This window comes from Atractosteus spatula, unplaced genomic scaffold (assembly GCF_055471065.1).
Source record: "Atractosteus spatula isolate fAtrSpa1 unplaced genomic scaffold, fAtrSpa1.hap1 Scaffold_24, whole genome shotgun sequence".
NCBI lineage: Eukaryota > Metazoa > Chordata > Actinopteri > Semionotiformes > Lepisosteidae > Atractosteus > Atractosteus spatula.
Genome location: NW_028296808.1, coordinates 84,843 through 90,641, shown reverse-complemented (window position 1 = coordinate 90,641; position 5,799 = coordinate 84,843). Strand labels below are relative to the sequence as shown.

Below are 5,799 nucleotides of genomic sequence, written 5' to 3'. Positions count from 1 at the left end.
CACACAGCTTCATTAGCGAATACATATGCAGGACAACTAGAGAAGACGTTTTACAGAGGATGGATTTTTAGAAACATCCCATCAGTGACATCACTGAAGTCAACTCCTAGGTACGGTAACTGTCGTGTGGATAGTTTCACAAGAATCAGACAAATGTTTAAGCATCGCTTGTTCTAGATAAAACTGCAAAAAAAACAACAACAACCCATAATGTACTTCTTTGCGGCTCTGTTTGCCCAAATCATATATTCACAACGTGAAATCTAGAAAATAATATTACGTAACCAAAATCCGCAATATGAAAACAGAACCTGTGTAATTGTTGATGGATGATGTACTCGTAACATTTTTTCAAGACGAACTACAACATTTAAAAAATGACTTGTATGTACTTGATATCTCTAATCAATCCACGGGTCCCAGCACAAAACGAAACTAAAACGCATACCGTTTCGCGCTTCTTATTAGTTGCTCAAAAGTAATTTGACCGTATGAAATGCATAATATAAACCTAGAAACATATACGTGAGCAGTACTTAAGCACTGTAGTATCGGTGTTAAGACATACCTCTCAAATACTGTAAATCAAGTTAAAAATATCTCAAGACCGATTCTGGTCATAATGAAACCATGTTTCGTGTATGTTTGCTTTAAAGTACCGAGACCAGCCATATACTGTATGTTTATGTTCCAAAATTAATATCGTTTATGGCCTTCACACGCGTTGCAGTATGCTCTTATTCTTTTTATGCTCAGCTACTAAGATTTCCCTTCAGTGGTAAAATTAGATATGAATATTCAATACTTAAACGGGCACAGTTAAGACATTAAATATACATATACATACTGTATACATTACAGTTTTCATATGGTAATATGTTTATGTTCCTAAATCAATCTCTTTTATGAGCATGTGAAAGGCATGGTGAATCGATTCTCAAAAATTACTGTACTTTGCATGATTGGAAACAAATGCGTGATTGCGAAATGCTGTGGTGTTACTTTTACAAAGATGGTCAATGAAAAAAAAAATGTTGACCAGGGCAATACTTTGAGTTTACACTTACAGCTTGTCCAAGGTCATTCATTATTAATACTATTAGTAATATCTTCGTTAAAGACTTTGATGGGCACAGCTCAAACATGAGAGGTTGAGCTTTATTAGCTCCACCTTGCGGAAATTCCGGATACTATTATTTTGCTTGTCGTATTATAGGAGAATTTACGGTAACTCGCGGTATTTACCGGTAGCTTGCGGTAGACTGCGTACAGCGTACCGCAAAATAATGCGGTATCGCCTGCGGATTTTGAATGGCTGCATCTGTAGGCTGCCAAAAGTCTCCGAAACCAAATTTTGATAGCAGAAAATTCTCACTCGTCCAGAAGTTCCCTTGGGACCCAACATCCAGCACAGAGTGGTAAAAAAACGTCTTTTTTGGAGACCCTTGCAGTGTGCATTGGTGGTTCAGTTGTAGAATTCTCACCTGCCACGTGGGAGGCCCGGGTTCGATTCCCGGCCAATGCAGTGGCTTTTGCAGTTAGCGGCTCCATCACTTGCATCCCCTTTCAACTCGCAACTGAAAACCCACTGAAGCTTAGAAGCTGTGAGCCAGGTCAGTAACCGCATGAGGGTGACCTACAGGGAAAAGCAAAGCTTACAGCTGGAAGCGGTGTTAATGGAGCCAGCGGTGGGACGCTCACCCTGAGGTCTGTGCGGGTCCCAATGCCCCAGTATAGTGACGGAGACGCTGTGTGGTAAAAAGGCGCCGTCTTTTGGATGAGATGTAAATCCGAGGTCATAGCTCTCTGTGCTCATTAAAAGTGACCACCAAAACCTTTGACAAAAGCTCTTGGTAATTGATGGTCTTCAATAATGCTTCTCCTTTAGGTACATTTGAAATCAGCTGAAAAATGCTATGAAATGGGGGGGCACTTCAGGCCAGTGTAGGATTTGGGTTACAAGAACCATTAAACAGCACGAGAAAGCCCGTACACTGAATCGCAGGGCTTTCTATTCAAAGAAGGACAAAAGAAACTTCCCTGAATTCCATTTTTTGCAGCACAGAGAGAACAGCAGGCACGAGGCCTGTTAGCTCAGTTGGTTAGAGCGTGGTGCTAATAACGCCAAGGTCGCGGGTTCGATCCCCGTTCGGGCCAGGCAGTCTCCTCCTCTCTTGTCAAAACCCGTTGCTTTCTTGCTGTGGTGAGATTGGTGGTAATGCAAAGACGCCACATACTGCCGACAGACGAGAGTGTTGCGGGAGAAGAGAGAAGTGATGGAAGATTGAAGAGTGTCCTAGGTGGAGCCAAGATGAAGTGTCACAATTGCCTAGGGGAGGATTTCAAATGTTTAAGATGGTAAAAATAACCGGAAATGATCCCCCAGTCCGGCGCAGTCTGACGTACTTCTGTCATATAAAGTGAAACTAGATGTCGAACTGGAGCCTCACCATTTGCATAAGTGAGGCTCCAGTTATACATCTAGTTTCACTTTAAATGACAAAACTGAAGAGACTTAAAAGAGCTGGAGAGGATTTCTTACAACTTTTGAGCCGGCACAGTTTTCGAAAACGTTTTCTTCACGCTGCACTATACAACACAGACAGCCAAGAGTCTCCAAAACAAAACGAATTGACAGATAGGAGAAAAGTCCCACTCGTCCTAAAGTTCCCAAAATCCAGCACTGAGCGTAAACAAAGTGTTCAAGTAGCGTGGGAATGCAACCCCTAATCCTAGCTGGAGTTTGAGCGTCTGGTTCAGAGTTTGCTCAAGAGTTTACCTTTCACAGATGCGCAAAGATGAATGTTGAGGGTGCACGCTTCAAGGCGCCTTACAGTGCAGGGAGTGATTAGAGACGATTCGTGACGTGTGCTCGTTCCCATATACCGTACGCCCCGGGTTGCAGTGCTAGGATGACGTCCAATACCGCTTCGGCACGTAACGGCATTATATTCAAGTGCAGCACGTGAGGGTTTTATTTTGTTCGTTTTGTTCTGCTCTGCTTTGCTTTGTTTTGCTTTCCATGGCGTTCGTAAGAGCGTCAATAAAAAGGCGATTCCAGCGTCTAACACGAATATAAGAGCTATTTCAAGTGCGGCTTCTAAAATGCTTGTAGACATTTGTATGTTGTTGATTGTTTTTTTGTGTCTAACAAAGTGCCATTTTCCTGTCCGGACGGGGAGACTTTATCATTCCCACATGAAGCAACCCTTAAGTCCTCTGAGGCGTGACTGTCTGCAAGGTTTGTATTTTGGAAAGGTTTTTTTTTTTTAACGGAGAACGACTTTGAAAAAGATTTCCGCCGGCGTCTCGCGATCCGTGTGAGATTGTAGCAAGAACATGGTGCGGCTTCTTAAATGCTTGTGGACATTTGTCTGTTGTTGATTGTTTCTTTGTGTCTAACAAAGTGCCATTTTCCTGTCCGGACGGGGAGACTTTATCATTCCCACATGAAGCCACCCTTAAGTCCTCTGAGGCGTGTCTGTCTGCAAGTCTTGTATTTTGGAAAGGTTTTTTTTTTAATGGAGAACGACTTTGAAAAAGGTTTCCGCCGGCGCCTCGCGATCCATGTGAGATTGTAGCAAGAACGCAGCAACCACAGCGCTTGCTGTAGTCGTGGCCGAGTGGTTAAGGCGATGGACTAGAAATCCATTGGGGTCTCCCTGCGCAGGTTCGAATCCTGCCGACTACGGTGTCCTCCTCACGTCGTCGTGTGTCGGCGCAAGCAAGTGCCTTTCTGCTTTTCCTGGTGGTTTTAAAACGCGAGATCGCTTGTACCCGCTGCCTTGGAAAGAAATGTCTACATGTTTACTTGCACATTGTCTATTGTTTGTTTGTACATTGTCTTGATGCACTGTTTGCACTTTGTCTTGTTTTTGTCTTGTTTTTTACACTTGTTTTACAATCGAGAGACCTTCTGTAAGTAAGAATTCCATTGTACCAGTACCGGTTACATATGGCAATAAAGTTCAAGTTCAAATGCTTCAGCGTCCGCAAACTGCATTTTGCAGCTGGAAGCAGATGGCGACGCTTTTTGCGGTCGCGTGTCTTGTGCCCCATTTCCGGCCTTTAACATCGAATCAATAAAGCTGTTAGAACCGACACCATAGGTGCTTTTCTTACAACTTTCGATCTGACTCAGTTTCGGAATGCAATTCCTGAACACTGCGAGAGACAACCTACAGATGCAGCCATTCAAAATGAGCGGTAAAAACCCCTGGTACAGTAACCAACCCGCAGGGCACCGTAGGGCACCGCGGTAAGTGATTGGTTGGCCAAAATGACCGACAGGGGCACTCGTGGTGCATTGGTTAGTAGTGAAAAGATTTAATCATCTAATATCTTTACTGTGCACATTTCAATCCGCTTAGTTTTGAATATTTATATGGAATTTTACCACTAAAGGGAAATTTTAGTAGCTGAGCATAAAAAGAAGAGGAGCATAACGCATCTGAAGGTCATAAACGATATTAATTTAGGAACATAAACATTACTGTATGTACATAAACTGTACTGTGTATGGCTGGTCTTGATAGTTTAAAGAAAAAATTCACACCAGTCTTCCATTTCTCCCTAAACATTTTAAGCATGAAAGTTTTATGAAACGGTACCCAAATATGTGATTGCTGTATAGAATGAATTTTAATTTTTAAAAATTATTTAACACGAAAATTAAGCTGTTTACATCTTCCGCCTGAGAACAGTCACCCGTTGCTACCCAACGCAGAAACACAGCCACTAACTAGCAAAGAGAGGACATTAGCTAGCCAATATGATAAAGAAATAAATGATTATTTTGTTTATTTCTTTTGCACATTTATTTGAACATTTCCATCGATTGTACAAGCACTTGGAAACTGTCCAATCCCTAGTTCATCAAGCATTTACCGGTCTGGTGCCGGTCTGTGTCTTCTAGGATATAATGCCAGCGAACTCTTGTTTTTATGTCCACTATAACTACGCTGGGCAAACGTTCCGAGGTCAAATTCTTCCAGCACGGGGGTACCTTTAAAGCGGAGACGACGGCACCGAAATTTTTTGGCGCGCCTTCTCTTTAAAGCCCTGGCCAAATATGAAGACAGTACGTACAGTTATAATTCAAACGGAATTAAAAACTACACATCCCAGTTACCATGGTGGTGCATGTGATCATTGCGTTTAACCAACGAAACAGGGCGAAAAATCAGTCACATGACTTTGGGGCAGAGTTTCGAAAGCTTAACCTATCAGCAACAAAGCGAAATTTACACGATAGGCTACCTCAAACTGTCAGTTACACGACTGTGTATGTCGCTTAAGCCACTCCTATTTGGCATTTTAGTTATGGAGGCGAGAAGACGCCCCCCCTCTGGGTGTCTGATTTGCCGCCATCTTTAACTGTTCGGTGTCCGAATCGGAGTAGCTACGCGTACGAAATAAAGTTAATCCCAACTACAAAACATATATTTTTGTGGTAAGAGGGCGCAAAACATCAGTATTTACTGCTATTAATTACTGTACGATTTATAGTTGAAATCTGAGCCTAGATATAAAGTTAGATATAAAGTTAAAATCTCGACAAAGCAATGTAGGAAATACAGAGAAAATAAATCCTTTCTGACATCTAAAATCAGTTTCGATCAAGGTCTCTAAAACGAACAAGAAAAAGAGGATTTTCGGAGGGCAATTACGCTGTGTTTATATAGAATAACTGATTTATGAGCAATCTAATTTCTTGTTCGTTTAAAACAGTGAAATGTCAGCTGCAAAAGATCGCACCAGAAACAGCACTCTCTCTGCCTGTCATAGACGTTCAGGAAA

The 5,799-nt window shown here is 42.1% G+C and overlaps 2 non-coding genes across 2 annotated transcripts; both read left to right on the top strand.

Moving 5' to 3' along the window:
• Positions 1-2,083: 2,083 nt before the first annotated feature.
• On the top strand, positions 2,084-2,157 carry trnai-aau (transfer RNA isoleucine (anticodon AAU)). The gene has a single exon. It is a non-coding gene; the product is annotated as a tRNA-Ile (tRNA).
• Positions 2,158-3,609: 1,452 nt separating this feature from the next.
• Positions 3,610-3,691, top strand: trnas-aga (transfer RNA serine (anticodon AGA)). Its single transcript has one exon. It is a non-coding gene; the product is annotated as a tRNA-Ser (tRNA).
• The last annotated feature ends 2,108 nt before the right edge of the window (positions 3,692-5,799 follow it).